We start from the raw sequence: 22,889 nt of genomic DNA, 5'->3' as shown, positions 1-22,889 counted from the left end.
CTGCTACACTGTGGAACCGTCTCCACTTTCAGTACCAGGTCAGATGGAAATGTAAGAATTTTTTGTGGATGTAACTGGTAGAATAGATAAGGGAGAACCAGTGGATGTGGTGTATTTGGACTTTCAGAAGGCTTTCGATAAGGTCCCACATAAGAGATTGGCGTGCAAAGTTAAAGCACATGGGATTGGGGTAAAGGTACAGACTTAGATAGAGAACTGGTTGGCAGACAGGAAGCAAAGAGTATGTCTAAACGGGTCTGTTTCCAAGTGGCAGGCAATTACTAGTGGGGTAGGGCAGGGATAAGTGCTAGGACTCCAGCTACTCACAATATATATTAATGATCTAGAAGGTTGAACTAGATGTAATAACTCCAAGTTTGCAGACGACACAAAGCTGGGTGGGCATGTGTGCTGTGAGGAGGATGCAGAGAAACTCCAGTATGATATGGACAGGTTAGGTGATTTAGCAGAAGCATGGCAGATGCAGTATAATGTGGATAAATGTGAGGTTATCAACTTTCGTGGCAAAAACAGGAAGACAGCTTATTATCAGAATGTCAATAGATTGGGAAAAGAAGAACTGCAATGAGACCTGGGTGTCCGTGTGCACCAATCGCTGAAGGTAAGCATGCAGGTGCAGCAGGTGGTTAAGAAGGCAAATGTTGGCCTTTATAGTGAGAGGTTTCGAGTACAGGAGCAAGGATGTCTTGCTGCATTTGTACAAGGCCTTGGTGAGACCATACCTTGAGTATTGTGTGCAGCTTTGGTCACCTTATCTGAGGAAGGATGTTCTTGCCATGGAGGGAGTGCAGCGAAGATTCACCAGACTGATACATGGGATGGCAGGAATGACGTATGAAGACAGATTGAGATGATTAGGCTTATATTCGCTAGAGTTAAAAGAACGAGAGGGGATCTCATTGAAACTTACAAAATTCTAACAGGATTAGACACACTAGATGCAGGAAGAATGATCCCGATGGTGCGGGAATCCAGAACCAGCGGTCACAGTCTAAGGATAAGGGGTAAGCCACTAAGGGCTGAGATGAGGAGGAATTTCTTCACCCAGAGAGTGGTGAACCTGTTGAATTCTGTACCACAGAAGGCAGTTGAGGCCAATTCATTAAATATATTCAAGAAGGAGTTAGATATATTTCTTAAGGCTAAAGAGATAAAGGGATATGGGGAGAAAGCAGGGACAGGCTACTGAATGTGGATGATCAGCCATGTTCTCATTAAATGGCGGAGCAGGCTCGAGGGGCCGAATGGCCTACTCCTGCTCCTATCTTCTATGTTTCTGTGTGAATGAAGCAGGTGAACTGCTGAATCCCACTTTTAAGGGATGTCCCAATGTCATTCCAGTGGTGTGAAAATAAATGAGTTCCGCTTGGTAATTAAAAGTAAAGACTGTCAGAAGTGGGATTCGAACCCACGCCTCCAGAGGAGACTGCGACCTGAACGCAGCGCCTTAGACCGCTCGGCCATCCTGACTTGTTCCGTTAAATTTTGCATCTCATCACTTCCACATGAAGAATGTTTCCGTCCGGGTGCTTGTTCAATGCTGTGGAAGGCTCAGTGACCGGGATATCATCTCCCCCGGGGTTTTCCTGAGCTTGTGCTCGGTGTATGGGGATGTTTGTCCCGGGTCCCTGGTATCTTGAAGCTCCAGGGATGGGCAGTAACAATCTGAGCTCTGGAGCTGGGGAGAAGTGAATAATGAATGGGTTTGTTTTCGGGCCTGAAATGCGGCTTAGATCTGTTGGTAATAAACGAGGCCGGGGCTGCGAGATATTTCAGTTTGTTCACGTTTAATCAGAGGAATATCCACAGTCAGGAGCTGAAAAGGAACAAAAGCTGAAAAAAGATAAGAAATATCAGCAATTGTGATCAACTCTTTAATGTGTGTTCTGGTAGTTTAGTGGTTTAATTGTTGTAATCAACGTTCATTAACCGAAAGCGTTGTTTTGCAGAATGGAAGAAATACTCACAGTAAGGGACAGTCTTAAGTTGAGTAATTTAATTTTAATAATTTGTGAAAGTTTATTCATTGACGAAGATTTAAACCCTATCAGAATTTACGCACTGTGTATTTTAGGAGTCTGCTTTAAATTGTTCGTTGCTTCTGACACAAGAAAGCTGTTAAATGTATTTCACAGAAAAATAATGTTTCTGGCCGGGCTCGAACCGGGAACATTTCGCGTGTGAGGCGAACGTGATAACCGCTACATTATGGAAACCTCTGCTTAATTGAGCATCGAGAAAGCACTGTTCAGACAGAAGGGACACTACAGAATCGCTCTTTCTGCAATGATTTCCTTTCACTGGCATTTCCCTGACCGAACTGCACAAGTCAATAATGTTCCTTTCAAACTCATTAAACTGCCGAATTTCCTTCCCTCTGATTTAACGCAGGGGTTTAAATTGTTCTGCAAACCATGAACCAGGTTCACCTGAATTCCAAGGTGTGTAAGGAAATCAAGCATCAAAAGCCCTTTCATTAACCATAGGGATTCAGGCAATTTTTTGATCGCAAAGCACTTTCTCACCTTGTCAATATCTCTCGTCTATTTGCCGGTGTTTCCCGATTCTGCCTGTCTCTCTGGCTCTGTTTATTCTGTGTGGCCACCTGCAGGTTGATTTTGAGCGAATACCTGTGCTTGTGTCTTGTCACATTAAATAAATGAGGAATTGTGGCGCTTCTCTCCCTGACACTGGGGAAAGAGTGAGACAGTCGTTGGAGCAAGTGTCTGGTTATTGTGAAACGGCAAAGAAAACAACAATTCTGAAATTAACCAAACGAACAGTGACCCCGACGTGATTTGAACACGTAGCCTTCTGATGTGGAGTCAGGCGCGCTACCGTTGCGCCACGAGGTCCTACAATGTGAAACGCGCTGTTTTCATATACACACGTTGCACAAACACTGTTTCATTCCTCCTGCCTTCTCCTGATTCCTCAGTGTCATTCACAGAAGCGCCTGATGCCCTCATTTGTTTAACGTAACAAGCAGACACAAACACAGGTATTCCTTCAAAATCAACCCGCAGGTGGCCACAGACACAATAAACAGAGCCAGAGAGGAAGACAGAATCGGGAATCTCCGGGAAATAGACAAGAGATATTGACAAGGACTAAAGCACTTTGCGATCAGAAAATTGCCTGAACCCCTGTGGTTAATGAAAGGGATTTTGCTGCTTGAGTTCCTTATACGCCTTGGGCTTCTGGAGAACTTGTTTCGTAGTTTGCAGAAACGCGGCTCAGACATGCTGTTGTGACCGGGCCGGGCCCGACTGCAATCAGCGACAATGGAATATAATTTCGAACGGCCCGGCTAACTCAGTCGGTTAGTGCTTGAGACTCTTAATTTCAGAGTCGTGGGTTCGAGCCCCACGTTGAGCGGTATTCATTTTGTTAAACTTTTATGTTGCTTTCAAAGCGTCATTAATTGAGCGATAACCTTGTTTTGCACAATGAAAGAAATGCGAACTGAGAAAATACTGCAGATGCTGGATATGTGAATTGAAACAGAAAATGCTGGAGATACTCAGCAGGTCAGGCAGCTTCTGCGAAGAGAGAAACAGAGTTAACGTTTCAGGTCGATAACCTTTCGTCAAAACTGGAAAAAAGAGGTAATGGAACAGATTTTTAAGCAAATGTAGGGGATTCTATGAGATCATGGCTGATCTCCTGCCTCAAATCCATTCACCGGCCCTATCGCCATATCCCTTGATGCCCTTACCAGACAGAAATCTACCGACTTCTGTTTTGCACATACCCAATGACTGAGCCTCCAGAGCCATCTGGGGTAGAAAATTCCAAAGATTCACCACCCTCTGTGTGAAGAAATTTCTTCTCCTCTCAGTCCTGAATGGCCTAACCTTTATCCTGAGGCTGTGGCCCCTGGTTCTAGACTCCCCAGCCAAGGAAAACATTCTCCCAGCATCCAACCGATCAAACCCGGTAATAATTTTGCATGCTTAATGAGATCCCCTCCCATTCTTCCGAATTCAAGAGATTGCAGGCTTAGTTTACTCAATCTCTTCTCATACGAGGTCAGTGACAGTCTTGCAAATGGTGACTTGATATTCGGTAGTGGGGTCATGGTCCAGGCGGAGTTAGGAGGAGGTGTTGGAGAGTTGGCGTACAGCTTCTGCTAGGTAGAGGTCGGTTCGCCAAACAGCAACAGCACCACCCTTGTCAGCAAGTTTTGTGCTTTGCATGTTAACTGTTAACTGTTACCCATATCTCATTTTACACAATATATGGGCTACTCCAGCTCCTAATTCTTTTGTTTTATTTGTTATTTCCACACACAGGAGAGCAATCTCGCCCCTGGACAAGCAGAAGGAGCAAGTTCCAACAAAATGATTCCGCAAACGTGATAATTGCTATACTGTGGAACCGTCTCCACTTTCAGTACCAGGTCAGATGGAAATGTTAGAATTTTTTGAGGATGTAACTGGTAGAATAGATAAGGGAGAACCAGTGGATGTGATGTATTTGGACTTTCAGAAGGCTTTCGATAAGGTCCCACATAAGAGATTGGCGTGCAAAGTTAAAGCACATGGGATTGGGGTAAAGGTACAGACTTAGATAGAGAACTGGTTGGCAGACAGGAAGCAAAGAGTATGTCTAAACGGGTCTGTTTCCAAGTGGCAGGCAATTACTAGTGGGGTAGGGCAGGGATAAGTGCTAGGACTCCAGCTACTCACAATATATATTAATGATCTAGAAGGTTGAACTAGATGTAATAACTCCAAGTTTGCAGACGACACAAACATGGGTGGCCATGTGTGCTGTGAGGAGGATGCAGAGAAACTCCAGTATGATATGGACAGGTTAGGTGATTTAGCAGAAGCATGGCAGATGCAATATAATGTGGATAAATGTGAGGTTATCAACTTTGGTGGCAAAAACAGGAAGACAGCTTATTATCAGAATGTCAATAGATTGGGAAAAGGGGAACTGCAATGAGACCTGGGTGTCCGTGTGCACCAATCGCTGAAGGTAAGCATGCAGGTGCAGCAGGTGGTTAAGAAGGCAAATGTTGGCCTTTATACTGAGAGGTTTCGAGTACAGGAGCAAGGATGTCTTGCTGCATTTGTACAAGGCCTTGGTGAGACCATAACTTGAGTATTGTGTGCAGCTTTGGTCACCTTATCTGAGGAAGGATGTTCTTGACATGGAGGGAGTGCAGCGAAGATTCACCAGACTGATACATGGGATGGCAGGAATGACGTATGAAGACAGATTGAGATGATTAGGCTTATATTCGCTAGAGTTAAAAGAACGAGAGGGGATCTCATTGAAACTTACAAAATTCTAACAGGATTAGACACACTAGATGCAGGAAGAATGATCCCGATGGTGCGGGAATCCAGAACCAGCGGTCACAGTCTAAGGATAAGGGGTAAGCCACTAAGAGCTGAGATGAGGAGGAATTTCTTCACCCAGAGAGTGGTGAACCTGTTGAATTCTGTACCACAGAAGGCAGTTGAGGCCAATTCATTAAATATATTCAAGAAGGAGTTAGATATATTTATTAAGGCTAAAGAGATAAAGGGATATGGGGAGAAAGCAGGGGCAGGGTACTGAATGTGGATGATCAGCCATGTTCTCATTAAATGGCGGAGCAGGCTCGAGGGGCCGAATGGCCTACTCCTGCTCCTATCTTCTATGTTTCTGTGTGAATGGAGCAGGTGAACTGCTGAATCCCACTTTTAAGGGATGTCCCAATGTCATTACAGTGGTGTGAAAATAAATGAGTTCCGCCTGGTAATTAAAAGTAAAGACTGTCAGAAGTGGGATTCGAACCCACGCCTCCAGAGGAGACTGCGAGCTGAACGCAGCGCCTTAGACCGCTCGGCCATCCTGACTTATTCCGTTAACTTTTGCATCTCATCACTTCCGCATGAAGAATGTTTCCGTCCGGGTGCTTGTTCAATGCTGTGGAAGGCTCAGTGACCGGGATATCATCTCCCCCGGGGTTTTCCTGAGCTTGTGCTCGGTGTATGGGGATGTTTGTCCCGGGTCCCTGGTATCTTGAAGCTCCAGGGATGGGCAGTAACAATCTGAGCTCTGGAGCTGGGGAAGTGAATAATGAATGGGTTTGTTTTCGGGCCTGAAATGCGGCTTAGATCTGTTGGTAATAAACGAGGCCGGGGCTGCGAGATATTTCAGTTTGTTCACGTTTAATCAGAGGAATATCCGCAGTCAGGAGCTGAAAAGGAACAAAAGCTGAAAAAAGATAAGAAATATCAGCAATTGTGATCAACTCTTTAATGTGTGTTCTGGTAGTTTAGTGGTTTAATTGTTGTAATCAACATTCATTAACCGAAAGCGTTGTTTTGCAGAATGGAAGAAATACTCACAGTAAGGGACAGTCGTAAGTTGAGTAATTTAATTTTAATAATTTGTCAAAGTTTATTCATTGACGAAGATTTATACCCTCTCAGAATTTACGCACTGTGTATTTTAGGAGTCTGCTTTAAATTGTTCGTTGCTTCTGACACAAGAAAGCTGTTAAATGTATTTCACAGAAAAATAATGTTTCTGGCCGGGCTCGAACCGGGGACATTTCGCGTGTGAGGCGAACGTGATAACCGCTACACTATGGAAACCTGTGCTTAATTGAGCATCGAGAAAGCACTGTTCAGACAGAAGGGACACTACAGAATCGCTCTTTCTGCAATGATTTCCTTTCACTGGCATTTCCCTGACCGAACTGCACAAGTCAATAATGTTCCTTTCAAACTCATTAAACTGCCGAATTTCCTTCACCTCTGATTTAACGCAGGGGTTTAAATTGTTCTGCAAACCATGAACCAGGTTCACCTGAATTCCAAGGTGTGTAAGGAAATCAAGCATCAAAAGCCCTTTCATTAACCACAGGGATTCAGGCAATTTTTTGATCGCAAAGCGCTTTCTCACCTTGTCAATATCTCTCGTCTATTTGCCGATGTTTCCCGATTCTGCCTGTCTCTCTGGCTCTGTTTATTCTGTGTGGCCACCTGCAGGTTGATTTTGAGCGAATACCTGTGCTTGTGTCTTGTCACATTAAATAAATGAGGAATTGTGGCGCTTCTCTCCCTGACACTGGGGAAAGAGTGAGACAGTCGTTGGAGCAAGTGTCTGGTTATTGTGAAACGGCAAAGAAAACAACAATTCTGGAATTAACCAAACGAACAGTGACCCCGACGAGATTTGAACACGCAGCCTTCTGATCTGGAGTCAGGCGCGCTACCGTTGCGCCACGAGGTCCTACAATGTGAAACGCGCTGTTTTCATATACACACGTTGCACAAACACTGTTTCATTCCTCCTGCCTTCTCCTGATTCCTCAGTGTCATTCACAGAAGCGCCTGATGCCCTCATTTGTTTAACGTAACAAGCAGACACAAACACAGGTATTCCTTCAAAATCAACCCGCAGGTGGCCACAGACACAATAAACAGAGCCAGAGAGGAAGACAGAATCGGGAATCTCCGGGAAATAGACAAGAGATATTGACAAGGACTAAAGCACTTTGCGATCAGAAAATTGCCTGAACCCCTGTGGTTAATGAAAGGGATTTTGCTGCTTGAGTTCCTTATACGCCTTGGGCTTCTGGAGAACTTGTTTCGTAGTTTGCAGAAACGCGGCTCAGACATGCTGTTGTGACCGTCCGGGCCCGACTGCAATCAGCGACAATGGAATATAGTTTCGAACGGCCCGGCTAACTCAGTCGGTTAGCGCTTGAGACTCTTAATTTCAGAAGTTGTAGGTTCGAGCCCCACGTTAGGCGGTATTTATTTTGTTAAACTTTTATGTTGCTTTCAAAGCGTCATTAATTGAGCGATAACCTTGTTTTGCACAATGAAAGAAATGCGAACTGAGAAAATACTGCAGATGCTGGAAATCTGAATTGAGACAGAAAATGCTGGAGATACTCAGCAGGTCAGGCAGCTTCTGCGAAGAGAGAAACAGAGTTAACGTTTCAGGTCGATAACCTTTCGTCAGAACTGGAAAAAAGAGGTAATGGAACAGATTTTTAAACAAATGTAGGGGATTCTATGAGATCATGGCTGATCTCCTGCCTCAAATCCATTCACCGGCCCTATCGCCATATCCCTTGATGCCCTTACCAGACAGAAATCTACCGACTTCTGTTTTGAACATACCCAATGACTGAGCCTCCAGAGCCATCTGGGGTAGAAAATTCCAAAGATTCACCACCCTCTGTGTGAAGAAATTTCTTCTCCTCTCAGTCCTGAATGGCCTAACCTTTATCCTGAGGCCGTGGCCCCTGGTTCTAGACTCCCCAGCCAAGGGAAACATTCTCCCAGCATCCAACCGATCAAACCCTGTAATAATTTTGCATGCTTAATGAGATCCCCTCCCATTCTTCCGAATTCAAGAGATTGCAGGCCTAGTTTACTCAATCTCTTCTCATACGAGGTCAGTGACAGTCTTGCAAATGGTGACTTGATATTCGGTAGTGGGGTCATGGTCCAGGCGGAGTTAGGAGGAGGTGTTGGAGAGTTGGCGTACAGCTTCCGCCAGGTAGAGGTCGGTTCGCCAAACAGCAACAGCACCTCCCTTGTCAGCAAGTTTTGTGCTTTGCATGTTAACTGTTAACTGTTACCCATATCTCATTTTACACAATATATGGGCTACTCCAGCTCCTAATTCTTTTGTTTTATTTGTTATTTCCACACACAGGAGAGCAATCTCGCCCCTGGACAAGCAGAAGGAGCAAGTTCCAACAAAATGATTCCGCAAACGTGATAACTGCTACACTGTGGAACCGTCTCCACTTTCAGTACCAGGTCAGATGGAAATGTTAGAATTTTTTGAGGATGTTACTGATAGAATAGATAAGGGAGAACCAGTGGATGTGGTGTATTTGGACTTTCAGAAGGCTTTTGATAAGGTCCCACATAAGAGATTGGCGTGCAAAGTTAAAGCACATGGGATTGGGGTAAAGGTACAGACTTAGATAGAGAACTGGTTGGCAGACAGGAAGCAAAGAGTATGTCTAAACGGGTCTGTTTCCAAGTGGCAGGCAATTACTAGTGGGGTAGGGCAGGGATAAGTGCTAGGACTCCAGCTACTCACAATATATATTAATGATCTAGAAGGTTGAACAAATGTAATAACTCCAAGTTTGCAGACGACACAAAGCTGGGTGGGCATGTGTGCTGTGAGGAGGATGCAGAGAAACTCCAGTATGATATGGACAGGTTAGGTGATTTAGCAGAAGCGTGGCAGATGCAGTATAATGTGGATAAATGTGAGGTTATCAACTTTGGTGGCAAAAACAGGAAGACAGCTTATTATCAGAATGTCAATAGATTGGGAAAAGGGGAACTGCAATGAGACCTGGGTGTCCGTGTGCGCCAATCGCTGAAGGTAAGCATGCAGGTGCAGCAGGTGGTTAAGAAGGCAAATGTTGGCCTTTATAGTGAGAGGTTTCGAGTACAGGAGCAAGGATGTCTTGCTGCATTTGTACAAGGCCTTGGTGAGACCATACCTTGAGCATTGTGTGCAGCTTTGGTCACCTTATCTGAGGAAGGATGTTCTTGCCATGGAGGGAGTGCAGCGAAGATTCACCAGACTGATACATCGGATGGCAGGAATGACGTATGAAGACAGATTGAGATGATTAGGCTTATATTCGCTAGAGTTAAAAGAACGAGAGGGGATCTCATTGAAACTTACAAAATTCTAACAGGATTAGACACACTAGATGCAGGAAGAATGATCCCGATGGTGCGGGAATCCAGAACCAGCGGTCACAGTCTAAGGATAAGGGGTAAGCCACTAAGGGCTGAGATGAGGAGGAATTTCTTCACCCAGAGAGTGGTGAACCTGTTGAATTCTGTACCACAGAAGGCAGTTGAGGCCAATTCATTAAATATATTCAAGAAGGAGTTAGATATATTTCTTAAGGCTAAAGAGATAAAGGGATATGGGGAGAAAGCAGGGACAGGGTACTGAATGTGGATGATCAGCCATGTTCTCATTAAATGGCGGAGCAGGCTCGAGGGGCCGAATGGCCTACTCCTGCTCCTATCTTCTATGTTTCTGTGTGAATGGAGCAGGTGAACTGCTGAATCCCACTTTTAAGGGATGTCCCAATGTCATTACAGTGGTGTGAAAATAAATGATTTCCGCTTGGTAATTAAAAGTAAAGACTGTCAGAAGTGGGACTCGAACCCACGCCTCCAGAGAAGACTGCGACCTGAACGCAGCGCCTTAGACCGCTCGGCCATCCTGACTTGTTCCGTTAATTTTTGCATCTTATCACTTCCGCATGAAGAATGTTTCCGTCCGGGTGCTTGTTCAATGCTGTGGAAGGCTCAGTGACCGGGATATCATCTCCCCCGGGGTTTTCCTGAGCTTGTGCGCGGTGTATGGGGATGTTTGTCCCGGGTCCCTGGTATCTTGAAGCTCCAGGGATGGGCAGTAACAATCTGAGCTCTGGAGCTGGGGAAGTGAATAATGAATGGGTTTGTTTTCGGGCCTGAAATGCGGCTTAGATCTGTTGGTAATAAACGAGGCCGGGGCTGCGAGATATTTCAGTTTGTTCACGTTTAATCAGAGGAATATCCACAGTCAGGAGCTGAAAAGGAACAAAAGCTGAAAAAAGATAAGAAATATCAGCAATTGTGACCGACTCTTTAATGTGTGTTCTGGTAGTTTAGTGGTTTAATTGTTGTAATCAACATTCATTAACCGAAAGCGTTGTTTTGCAGAATGGAAGAAATACTCACAGTAAGGGACAGTCGTAAGTTGAGTAATTTAATTTTAATAATTTGTGAAAGTTTATTCATTGACGAAGATTTATACCCTATCAGAATTTAGGCACTGTGTATTTTAGGAGTCTGCTTTAAATTGTTCGTTGCTTCTGACACAAGAAAGCTGTTAAATGTATTTCACAGAAAAATAATGTTTCTGCCCGGGCTCGAACCGGGGACATTTCGCGTATGAGGCGAACGTGATAACCGCTACACTATGGAAATCTCTGCTTAATTGAGCATCGAGAAAGCACTGTTCAGACAGAAGGGACACTACAGAATCGCTCTTTCTGCAATGATTTCCTTTCACTGGCATTTCCCTGACCGAACTGCACAAGTCAATAATGTTCCTTTCAAACTCATTAAACTGCCGAATTTCCTTCCCTCTGATTTAACGCAGGGGTTTAAATTGTGCTGCAAACCATGAACCAGGTTCACCTGAATTCCAAGGTGTGTAAGGAAATCAAGCATCAAAAGCCCTTTCATTAACCACAGGGATTCAGGCAATTTTCTGATCGCAAAGCGCTTTCTCACCTTGTCAATATCTCTCGTCTATTTGCCGGTGTTTCCCGATTCTGCCTGTCTCTCTGGCTCTGTTTATTCTGTGTGACCACCTGCAGGTTGATCTTGAGCGAATACCTGTGCTTGTGTCTTGTCACATTAAATAAATGAGGAATTGTGGCGCTTCACTCCCTGACACTGGGGAAAGAGTGAGACAGTCTTTGGAGCAAGTGTCTGGTTATTGTGAAACGGCAAAGAAAACAGTAATTCTGGAACTACCCGGAGGAACAATGACCCCGACGTGATTTGAACACACAGCTTTCAAGAATCTTGTCGATTGAAACGTGCTAGCGTTGCGCCTCGAGAGTTTATAGGCCCAATGTACTCAATCTCTCCTCATAGGACAATCCTATCATCATTGAAAACAATCAGGTTTGATTCCCAGTCAGGGAGTTCAGTCCTGACAAAGGCCATTGAAGTCTGTGAGAATCTTAATAATTGTATTAAAACCAACAAAAATGTGTGTTGCACACTGAAGGAAATTGTAACATGTTTGCCGGGTGACAGTCAAACTTTAATAACTTTCGTCAGAGATTCATAGATTTATAACAAAAGGCGCCTGCTTTACTCAGCGTTTCCGTAGAGTCGTGGTTATCACGTTCGCCTAACACACAAAAAGTCCCCGGTGCGGAAACATTTTGTAAATCATCTTCATTTAAATCGTAGAAAAATGGTTCAATTCCCATTTGTTATGCAAAGTAACAAAGTCCTGTTACATTTGTGTTATTCTGTACAGTTATGCACACACACAGAACACTACGGTGTCGCTCGCTCACTTTGGTTTCCAGCCCTGACCGTGCAGACAGCTCCTCTCAAAGCTGCACATTCCGGCTGCTTTCAGTTGAATTGTGAAAGATTATTCAAGGATCCTGCAGCTTTACCTCGGTTCACAACAGCAGATCGAAGCCGCGTTTCTGCAAAATACAAACCATGCTTTCCAGAATTCCAAGGTGTATACGGAACTCAACCATTAAAATTCCCTTCATTAACCACAGGGGTTCAGGCAATTTTCTATGTTTCTATAAAAAGTTATTGAAATTTGACTGTCATCCGGTATACATGTTAGCAATTCCTGCAGTGTGCAACAAAATGTTGTGGGATGATTATTGATAATAGAAACAATTACGAAGTGTCTCACAGTCTTCAATGATCCCTTAATACCGTTGGTTAACTAAAATCTATCAATCGCAGGTTAAAATGAGCAATTCATGATGCATCTTTGAAAGAGCTATCCAATCAGTCCCACTCCGCTGCTCTTCCCCCATAGCCCTGCTGACACTCCTGCCAGTGGAAACTGTTTCCCCCGTAATTTTGTTCACCTATAATAAATCTCACCTAACCAGTGATTAATGGAGTTCAACGCGGGCAAGTGTCAGATCATTCACTTGGGGCCTAGCAAAGATCGGTCAGTGTGTGGTCTGAAAACATCATGTGAGAGAATAGGTTTTTTCTGTGAAATAGCCGGTCCCGTTAAATTTTACAAATGTTGCCCCAGATCGCTGCTCTCTCAAGCAATGAACATTTTGAACCATTCTCCTAAATGCAATGTGTAAAATGAGATATGGGTTAACAGTTCAGGAGATGCAAAGGGCAAAATAAATGAATGAAGTTTCGACTGTCCCTCAGTAACCATATTATCATGTCTTTCATTCTGCAATATAAAGTTACCGGTTAATTAATGGTGATTAAAGCAGTTCTTATTTATTCACGTTACATGCATGTAATTAATTTAATAAAATTACATCGCATTCATGAATAAGAAACGGTGATATCAAAATTTCTTCCCTAACCGGGAATCGAACCCTGTTCGCAAGACTGATAGGAATAAGTTATTGAATCATTTACTGGTGCCTCGAAAAATGTCACACTGCTAAATTAAAATCACTGCTATAATGTGTTACGGTGTTGAAGGGGATTGAAAAAAGCCCAGACTGCGCCCGCGGTGAGAGAGAGTTCGAAATTACAAAGAAGTTGGTGCTGCGAAGTAACCGCTGAGCGAAAGCTGACACCGATTGAAGGACGAGAAACCGCTCAATATAAAGGATGAGCTCACAAACGTTAACTTTCTGTATTCTGTGTAAAAGGACTCTCAAATCCTTGAATATACTCAATGACTGAGCATCCACTGCCCTCTGAAGTTGAGAATTGCAAAGATTCACAAGCCTCTGAGTGAAGAAATATCTCCTCATCTGACTCTCAAATGGCCGGCCCCTTATCCTGAGACTCTGCCCCCTAGTTCTAGACTCTCCAGCCAGGGGAAACAACCTCTCAGCTTCTACCCTTTCAAGCCCTCCAAGAAAATTGTACCTTTCAATGAGAACACCTCTCGTTCTTCTAAACTCCAGAGATTATAGGCACAATCTACTCAATCTCTCCTCATAGGACAATCTTATTATCATTGAAAACAATCAGGTTTGATTCCCAGTCGGTGATTTGAGTTCTGACAAAGACAATTGAAGTCTGTGAGAATCTTAATAATTGTATTAAAACCAACAAAAATGTGTGTTGCACACTGAAGGAAATTGTAACATGTTTGCTGGGTGGCAGTCAAACTTTAAAAACTTTCTTCATAAATTCATAGATGTATAGCAAAAGGCGACTGTTTTACTCAGTGTTTTCGTAGTGTAGTGGTTATCACGTTCGCCTCACACGCGAAAAGTCCACGGTTCGAAACTATGCGGAAACATTTTGTAAATCATCTTCATTTAAACCGTAGAAAAATGGATCAATTCGCATTTGTTATGCAATGTAACAAAGTCCTGTTACATTTGTGTTATTCTGTACAGTTGTGCACACACACAGAACACTCCGGTGTCGCTCGCTCACTTCCGTTTCCAGCCCTGACCGTGCAGACAGCCCCTCTCAAAGCTGCACATTCCGGCTGCTTTCAGTTGAATTGTGAAAGATTATTCAAGGGTCGTGCAGCTTTACCTTGGTTCACAACAGCAGATCTAAGCCGCGTTTCTGCAAACTACAAACCATGTTTTCCAGAATTCCAAGGTGTATACGGAACTCAACCATTAAAATTCCCTTCATTAACCACAGGGGTTCAGGCAATTTTCTATGATTCTATGAAAAGTTATTAAAGTTTGACTGTCATCCGGTATACATGTTAGCAATTCCTGCAGTGCGCAACAAAATGTTGTGGGTTGATTAATGATTATAGAATCAATTATGAGGTGTCTCCCAGACTTCAATGATCCCTTAATACCGTTGGTTAACTAAAATCTATCAACATACACTTAAAATTCGTTTAGGTAAATTTTGTCAAGGTTTAAAATTTTAAGTTTTACATTTATATTTCAAAACATTCAATTTGAATTATAAATCATAGATTGATACGGCACAGAAGGAGGCCATGCAGCCCATTGAGTCTGCGCTGGCACTTTGAAAGAGCTCTTCAAATAATCCCACTCCCCTGATGTTTCACACAGAATCACACAGAAACCCCACAATGCAGATAGAGGCCATTTCGGCCCATCGAGCCTGCACCGACACATGTCCCACCCGATTCCCGTAACCCCTACACGAACACATATCCCACCCTATCCCCGTAAACCCACGTATTTAATCCCCCTAACACTAAGGGTCAATTTATCATAGCCAATCAACCTAACCTGCACACCTGCAAATTTCTCCTTTACAATGATTTATTCAATTCTCTTTTGAAAGTTACTATTGTGCCTGCTCCACCGCCCTTTCAGGCAGCGCATTCCCGATCACAACAACTGGCTGCGGTAAAAAAAAACTCCTCATCTCCCCTCTGGTACCTTTTGCCGGTTAGGTTCAATCGGTGTCCTCCAGTTACCGACCCTCCTGCCACTGGAAACAGATTCTCCTTATTTACTCTTATCAAAACATCTTGTAAATTTACAAACCTCGATTAAATTTCCTCTTAATCTTCTGCGGAAAAACAATTGCAGCTTCTCAGCCGCTCAACATAACTGAAGTCAACTCATCCCTGGGGCCACTCGCTCTTTGTGCTTGTCTCTCTTTTTTGTCTCTGTCTGTCACTCTCTTTGTCCCTGCCTCTCTCTTTGTCCCTGTCTCTCTCTTTGTCTCTGCCTCTCTCTTTGTCCCTGTCACTCTCTTTGTCTCTGCCTCCCTCTTTGTCCCTGTCTCTCTATCTGTCTGTCTGTCTCTTTCTCACTCTGTTCACAGTTAGCTTCTAGTTCTGATCAAACATTGCAAGTTTTAGTTCCACGTTAGCATGGTGGTGAGTATCCCTGCTTATCACGCGGGTGACCGCGGTTCAATTCCCTGACGGGCAGTTTTTTTTTTTAACAACCCCAATTTTTTAATTTCTTCCCAGGTCCTTGAAATGCTCCTTGGAAAAGTTGAACTGAAAAAGTTCAAGTGAAATAATTTTAAAAGATTTACCGACATAAGAAGAACTGTATAAAAACTTCCTGCACCTGTTCCTCGTTGGAATCGTGCTCCCCTCTATTTCCCTCTCACTGTTGTGTGGGGCAGAGAGGAGTCATAACGGCACAGAATGAGACCATTGAATGCTTAATTAATTTCATTTATTTTGAATATGTGACCATTTATTCTTACTTCCGTGGTGTGAAATGTTATTTATTTGGAGATTTCTATTATGCTTATGGGATTCCGTACATAAAGCATCATAGGAATCCCCTGTGTGATTCGTTGGCCTGGCCAACGGATGCTGCCGAACCGTAAGTGCCAATGGTATCCGTGGGCCTTTATGCTTGCGTACGCCAGCAGGCCCAAGACCGCAAGAGTGCGAAGCTCCGGAGACACCAGTTAATTGGGATTTGTTTCTCGGTTCAGAGGCGTAAGCCGGCGCCAAACCTCCGATCGCAATTTCAAGGCCCATCGTATTTTAGGAGGCTGGTTTAAAATGTTTATTACTTATGACATCAGGAATCTGGGGCAAATTTAGTTCAATATAACCGGGCCGGTTATTGCGCAGAACAAAAATGTTCCACTCGAACATATCCACCCGGGCTCGATTTGGGAACTGTTCATGTCGGAGGGGAACATAATCGTCGCTGCACTACGGAAACCGGAGCGTTAGTGTCCACGGAAAAGCGAATCAGCAGCGAGCATAAAATCTGATGGTGATCATTTTCAGATTCAATGCAGTCAGCCATTAAATAAAGTGAATAATTTTACAGTGAAAAGATTTGGAAGTATTACTCGCATCTGTGCCTTTAGTTAAAGTTTGTGGCGTCTGACTCCCGCTCATGTCTCTGAATAAGAAAGGAGAGGCTTGACATTGACCAGACTGCAATGCGCCTGGTGTTTGTGAACTCATCCTTTATATTGAACGGTTTCTCATTCATTGACCAGCGTCAGCATCAGCTCAGCGATTGGTTCGCAGCACCAAATTAATTGTAAGCTCGAACCTCTCTCACCACGGGCGTTGCATAGTGATTTTATCGTCATTTTCAATCCCCTTCTTCTGCACCGAAACAAATTGTAGCTGTGATTTTAAATCAATGCTGCGTGATTCATAGCGATCACCTTTAAATGATTAAAAAACCAGCCCTTTCACCTCCGTAACACGGGATCGATTCCTGGTGAGAAAAGTAACTTTTATAACACAGTTTTAAAACTAAAATCTGATGAAATTGACTACATTCAGCTGATGGGAAAATTTAGAATTATTTTAATTACCATTAATAAACCGATAACTTTCTTTTGCAGAATGAATGAATTAATAGCTTTGCACCATTTAAAAAATATTCTGTTTGTCTATTCTTCCTACCACAGTGAATAACCTCACATTTCCCTACATTATACTTCGTCTGCCGCCTTATTGCCCGCCCAATCACTTAATCTGTCTATATCCCATTGTAGGCTCTTTGTGTCCTCACAGCTTACTTTCCCACCTAGATTTGTATCATCAGACAACTTGGATACATTACACTCTGTCCCTTCATCTAAGTCAGTAATATAGACTGTAAATAGCTGAAGCATGCGCACTTGATCCTTGCGGCACCCGACAAGTTATAGCCTGCCAATCTGAAAATGACCCGTTTATCCCTAATCTCTGTTTTCTGTCCGTTAACCAATCCTCTATTCTTGCTAATACATTACCTCCAGTCCCATGAGCCCTTATCTTGTGTAACAACCTGTTACGTGGTGCCTTATCGAATGCCTTTTGGAAATCCAAATATGCTGCCTCCACTGGTTCCCCTTATAGTTCCAATTAATACCTGACGCAGAACATCCCGTTGTGCCAATGGAGCCTGTTTGTCGGACAAGGCTACATGTAAGGAAGGAGTGTGGTAAGGAGATAAGTGAAGTGATACTTTGGTAACAAGGTCGGGTAATAAAAATAAAAGTGCTGGAAACACTCAGCAGGTCAGGCAGCATCTGTGGAGAGAGAAGCAGGGTTAACGTTTCAGGTCGAAAATCTTCCATCAGAAGGTGGCCAGTTGTGTTAGGTTACACTATTAAACGTGCAAATTGTCACGTAGTAGATGTAAGGAAAATATATCAAAAGTTTGGAACAGATACTTTAGAATTCGATAAAGGTTTGAGCAACTTGTATATCGAACTCGGAACTATAAAGTGTTGGAGTTCCTCGGCTAAAATTCGCAAAGATTTGTTTAAAAGCTGTTGTTAATTATACTTCTAATTGTTGCAGGATTAATAAATCTGACATTTATTGTTGCGAACACTTTTACTGCTCTGCGCGTTTCCCAGCTGTGCTCGGAGCGCCGTCCCCTTCAGTCCATCGCTCACAGGGTCTGTTCCATTCAACGTTTCTATTCTCTGGACCTTGGTGAAATTTCATAGATTGAAAGCGACGCGTCTCAACCCCGAGCTCGTCACCGACTCGCTAACCGCTGCACAGCGACCACACTCTGCTCCCGTGAGATGGAGGCCCAGGAGCTGTTTCAAGCTCGAGTGCAGTTACAAGCAGAACTCATTCAAAGAAAGTCCAAGTCATTGAGGCGCCTGATTCTTTGCACCTTCCCAACGTGTTGAGATTCATGTGGGGGTGATTTGGGCACGCCTTTCTCCACATTGCAACACTTCAAAGGTACTTCAATGGTTATAAAGCGCTTTGGGACGCCCTGAGTTCGTGAAAAGCTCTGTATCAATGCCAGTGTTTTTTTTTGCAGAAGTTCGAACAGCAAGTTCATAATTCGCGGGCAAAATAAGTGTTCGTCTGGGATTTGAACCAGGTGACCTCTCGTCAGTTTTAACTAATAACCCCGAAGCGAGAATCATACCTCTAAAGCAACGAGCCAACTGATAGATAATATTGGAAATAAGAGCTAACCATTGTAAAACCTTTTTTTCTGTGTGGTTTTACTTGATGATCAGAGCACTTGAGACCGAGACAATGACTTTGCCTTTTGGACCTGTCTTCTCAAGCGCCACCCGGTCCCAGACCTACAGTTAATGAGCTGTGGTTCAGATATTGGATGGGATAAAAATTGATAAAGAGGAGGTACTAGAAAGGCTGGCTGTAAACCTTTTGTTTATATTCTCTTCTGGACGCCGGTTTGCTGCAGCTCTCTTTTTCCCATAACATACTGAAAACCAAGGAGCCGACTGGTTAAAAGTAGTGGAGATAAGAGGTAACTATTGTAAAAACTATTTTGTGTATGTGGCTATTCTTGATGAGCAGAGCACTTGAAACCGAGACAGTGACTTTGCCTTTTGGACCTGTCTTCTGAAGAGCCGTCCGGTCCCAGACCTACAGTTATTGAGCTGTGGTTGAGATATTGGATGTGATAACAATTGTTAAAGAGGAGGTACCAGGAAAGCTGGCTGTATTTATGTCCATAAGTCACCAGGACCAGATGAAATGCATCCTAGGATGCTCAGGGAAGCACAGGTGGAAATTGTGAAGTTACTGGCCACAATCTTCCAATACTCATTGGATACCGCGGTGGTGCCAGACGTCTGGAGAATTGCAAATGTTACACCCTTGTTCAAAAAGGAGTATAAGGTTCAACCCAGCAACTACAGGCCAGTCAGCTTAACGTCGGTAGTCAGGAAGCTTTTAGACAGGATAATCCTGGACAAAATGACTGGTCACTTGGACAAGTATGGATGAATTAAGAAAAGTCTGCACGGATTTGTTAAAGGCAAATCGTCTTTTACCAACTTGATTAAATTATTTCATGAGGTGAAAGAAAGGGTTGATGAGAGAAATGCGGTTGATGTGGTGAACATGGACTTCCAAAAGGCACTTGATAAAGTGCCGCATAACAGGCTTGCCAGCAAAGTTGAAGCCCATGGAATAAGAGGGACAGTGGCAGCATGGATGTGAAATTGGCTAAGAGACAGGAAACAGAGTAGTGGTGAACGGTTATTTCTCTGACTGGAGGAAGGTGTTCCCCAGGGGTCGGTACTAGGACCACGGCCCATCTTGACATATATTAATTATTTGGAGTTAGGTGACCAGGGCACAATTTCTAAATTTGCTAATGATACAAAACTTGGAAGCATAGTGAGCAGTGAGGAGTGTAGTGATAGACTCCAAGTGGACATGGACAGGCTGGTGGAATGGGCGGACATGTGGCAGATGAAGTTAAATGCAGAAAACTGTGAAGTGATACATTTTGGTTGGAAGAATGAGGAGAGGCAATATTAATTAAAGGATACATTTCCAAAGTGGGTGCAGGAACAGAGAGACCTGGGGGTATATGTGCACAAATCATTGCAGGTGGCAGGACAGGTTGAGAAATCAGTTTAAAAAGCTTATGGAACCCGGGGCTTTACAAATAGAGGCATAGAGCACAAAAGCAAGGAAGTTATGATGAACCTTTATAAAACACTGGTTCGGCCACAACTGCAGTATTCATGTTCCAGAAAATGTTATTCTGTGCAATAACCGGTCCTGTTAAATTGAACAAAAGTTGCACAAGACTCCTGGTGACATAAGCAATGAACATTTTAAACCTGACTCCTGAAATACATTGGCCTGGAAATTGCGATCGGGGGCTCGCCACCGGCTAAGGCCTCGGAATCGAAAAACAAATCCGAATTACCTGGTGTCTCCGGAGCTTCGGACTCTTGCCGCCCTGGGCCTGCTGGCGTCTGCCTGCATAAAGGCCCACGGATCCCAGGGGTGCACACAGTTCGCAAGCATCCCTGAGATCACATGGGCCAGGCCAACCAATCAAAAAGGGGGGTTCCTATGAGGGTAATGGGGATTCCATTTATGTACAGAAGCCCCATAACATAGTCGACATCTCCAAATAAATAACATTTCACACCACGGAAATAAAAATAAATGATGACTTGTTCAAACTTAATGAAATTAATAAACATTTAAAATACAGTTTTTAATTATATGAAATATATATTTGAACATTTTAAAGCGGGCCAGAGTTTAACTAAACTAATTTAAAATGTATGTATGTGTATATCATTAAAAAAAATATTTTAACATTTATTTTCACCCGTGCACTGGCAAAAGAAGGTCTTACGCCTGCTATTAGGCTGGATAGCTCTTTCGACCAACGTGCACACGAAGGGCCGAATGGCCTCTTTCTGTGCCGTAAATTTCTATGATTCTATTACCAGGTGTAAGGGTTTCCTGGGCATCCGCTGGGCAGTAGTTAGCCCAACTCTGCACCAGCAAAAGTGATGTTATAGCGGATGCGGTGGCTCTGTCCCAGCGAAACTTGACAGATCACAAGTTCTGGGCTTTCGGGTGTGCGGAAACCTGGAACTTGCGGGGTGGTTCTGAAGGCGTACGAGAGCCTACGCTGTGCATTCGCTGTCGGAAGCACCGTAAAATCCGGGCCATGGTGTAAAATGAGATATGCATAACAGATCATCACATAGAAAGCACAATACACGTTATTGAAGTATCTTTAGCATTTAATTCATTCTGCAAATTAAGATTATCGGTTAATTAATGGTAATTAAAACATTTGCTCACATTAGATACATGTAAGTAATTTTAACAAGTTAGTTTAAATTAATTAAAGACTGTTACAAAAATTGCTTTTCTGACCATGAATCCAACCCGGACAACAGCGGTAACAGCGCCGAATCCTAACCACTAGACTCCCAGGTAACACAGAAGAATAATGCGATAATTGTAAATAGAATGGGTCAATCCGTATTGGATACAAATTCGTTTTGATTGTTTACATCAAAAAGCAATTCATGACACTGCGGCTTACAAATCTAGTTACATGTACCTGAAGCTATGATAAATTGACCCTTAGTGTTAGGGGGATTAAACACGTGGGGTTACGGGGATAGGGTGGGATATGTGTTGGTGTAGGGGTTACGGGGATCGGGTGGGATATGTGTCGGTGCAGGCTCGATGGGCCGAAATGGCCTCTATCTGCACTGTGGGGTTTCTGTGATTCTGTGATTCTGTGATTTATTGGGGTGCATTTATCTTCATTCGAAACCTCAGTAAAATGCTCCAACCTCTTCTGTTTCCCTCATACCGGCTGTGCAACAGCCACAACTCAAATGTAACCTCACACGGCGCGCTGGCGTCTTCCAGTTCTATATCTGTACATAGAGAATTAATGACGAAAGGTCATTGACCTAAAGATTACACAAACATGTAAAAATATTTATAGCATTCTGGACTCAACATCGAGTTCAACAATTTCAGACCATAACCTCTGCTCCTATTTTTTCAGATGGCAGCTGTTGATGATTCTGCCATTCCCATTTACACCTCCTCTGGTCCCATCTCTCCTTCCTTTACTTGTCCCATTGCCATCTCCTTTTGCCTCGCACCTTCATCCCTTTTGTCATTTAATCTCTCCTGCCTTCCACCTTATCACTAATATTGCCTCTTGCTGTTTCCTCCTCTCCCCCATTTGCCTAAAATCTGTTTCATCTCTAACTTCTCCCAGTTCTGACGAAAGGTCATCGACCTGAAACGTTAACTCTGTTTCTCTCTCCACAGATGCTGCCTGACTTGCTGAGTATTTCTAGAATTTTCTGTTTTTATGTCAGATTCCCAGCCTCTGCAGTATTTCGCTATTGCATACTTTACTCCAAATAGACTCACATGCATTGATAAATATTGTGACGGTGCAATGCAACGTTCCCTAATGGGTAGGATTCAGCGTTCTCTTGGATTTGATTCCAGGTCAGGGGAGTAACAGTTTTTAATTCGAGACCTGATTTAAATGAATTACATGACTTTCATGTGGAAAAAAGAATAATTGGTTTAAACATCATTTATTAATCCATAAAGTTATTTTGTGGAACTTCAATTATTTAATTAGCCCTCAGCATGTGATGAACATTTATCCCGAGCTCATTGTATTTTAGGAGCCTTGGTGTAAAATGTTGAGTGTTTATGACACGGGCCCAGCCCCAGAATCGCCACTGTTAAAGTAGGAAACTGCTCGAAATACACAACAGGGCGGGCAGTTTGTGAAAAACAATTAAACTTTTGGCGTGTAGACTTTTCATAGAAATGGAACCAGCTTCGTGTGACAATATGAGCTGTGACTGTGTGTACATGGGTGGCATGTTTCTATGTCAAGTGAGTGTTTGTGTTCTGATGCGATCCTTTGCATGTCATTGAGCCATACAGTCATAGCGGCACACAAGGAGGCCATTCGGCCCTTC

General features: G+C 43.4%; 6 non-coding genes across 6 annotated transcripts; all 6 read right to left on the bottom strand.

Moving 5' to 3' along the window:
• Positions 1-1,408: 1,408 nt before the first annotated feature.
• Positions 1,409-1,491, bottom strand: trnal-cag (transfer RNA leucine (anticodon CAG)). Its single transcript has one exon. It is a non-coding gene; the product is annotated as a tRNA-Leu (tRNA).
• Positions 1,492-2,804: 1,313 nt separating this feature from the next.
• Positions 2,805-2,876, bottom strand: trnaw-cca (transfer RNA tryptophan (anticodon CCA)). Its single transcript has one exon. It is a non-coding gene; the product is annotated as a tRNA-Trp (tRNA).
• Positions 2,877-5,793: 2,917 nt separating this feature from the next.
• Positions 5,794-5,876, bottom strand: trnal-cag (transfer RNA leucine (anticodon CAG)). Its single transcript has one exon. It is a non-coding gene; the product is annotated as a tRNA-Leu (tRNA).
• A 671-nt stretch (positions 5,877-6,547) lies between these two features.
• On the bottom strand, positions 6,548-6,620 carry trnav-cac (transfer RNA valine (anticodon CAC)). Its single transcript has one exon. It is a non-coding gene; the product is annotated as a tRNA-Val (tRNA).
• A 568-nt stretch (positions 6,621-7,188) lies between these two features.
• On the bottom strand, positions 7,189-7,260 carry trnaw-cca (transfer RNA tryptophan (anticodon CCA)). The gene has a single exon. It is a non-coding gene; the product is annotated as a tRNA-Trp (tRNA).
• Positions 7,261-10,176: 2,916 nt separating this feature from the next.
• trnal-cag (transfer RNA leucine (anticodon CAG)) lies at positions 10,177-10,259 on the bottom strand. The gene has a single exon. It is a non-coding gene; the product is annotated as a tRNA-Leu (tRNA).
• Positions 10,260-22,889: the final 12,630 nt, after the last annotated feature.

The sequence above is a fragment of the Somniosus microcephalus genome, unplaced genomic scaffold (assembly GCF_052327205.1).
Source record: "Somniosus microcephalus isolate GS21.2 unplaced genomic scaffold, FLI_Smic_1.0 unresolved_chr4, whole genome shotgun sequence".
In the NCBI taxonomy this organism is placed as follows: Eukaryota; Metazoa; Chordata; class Chondrichthyes; order Squaliformes; family Somniosidae; genus Somniosus; species Somniosus microcephalus.
This window is presented reverse-complemented; position numbering and strand designations above follow the sequence as displayed.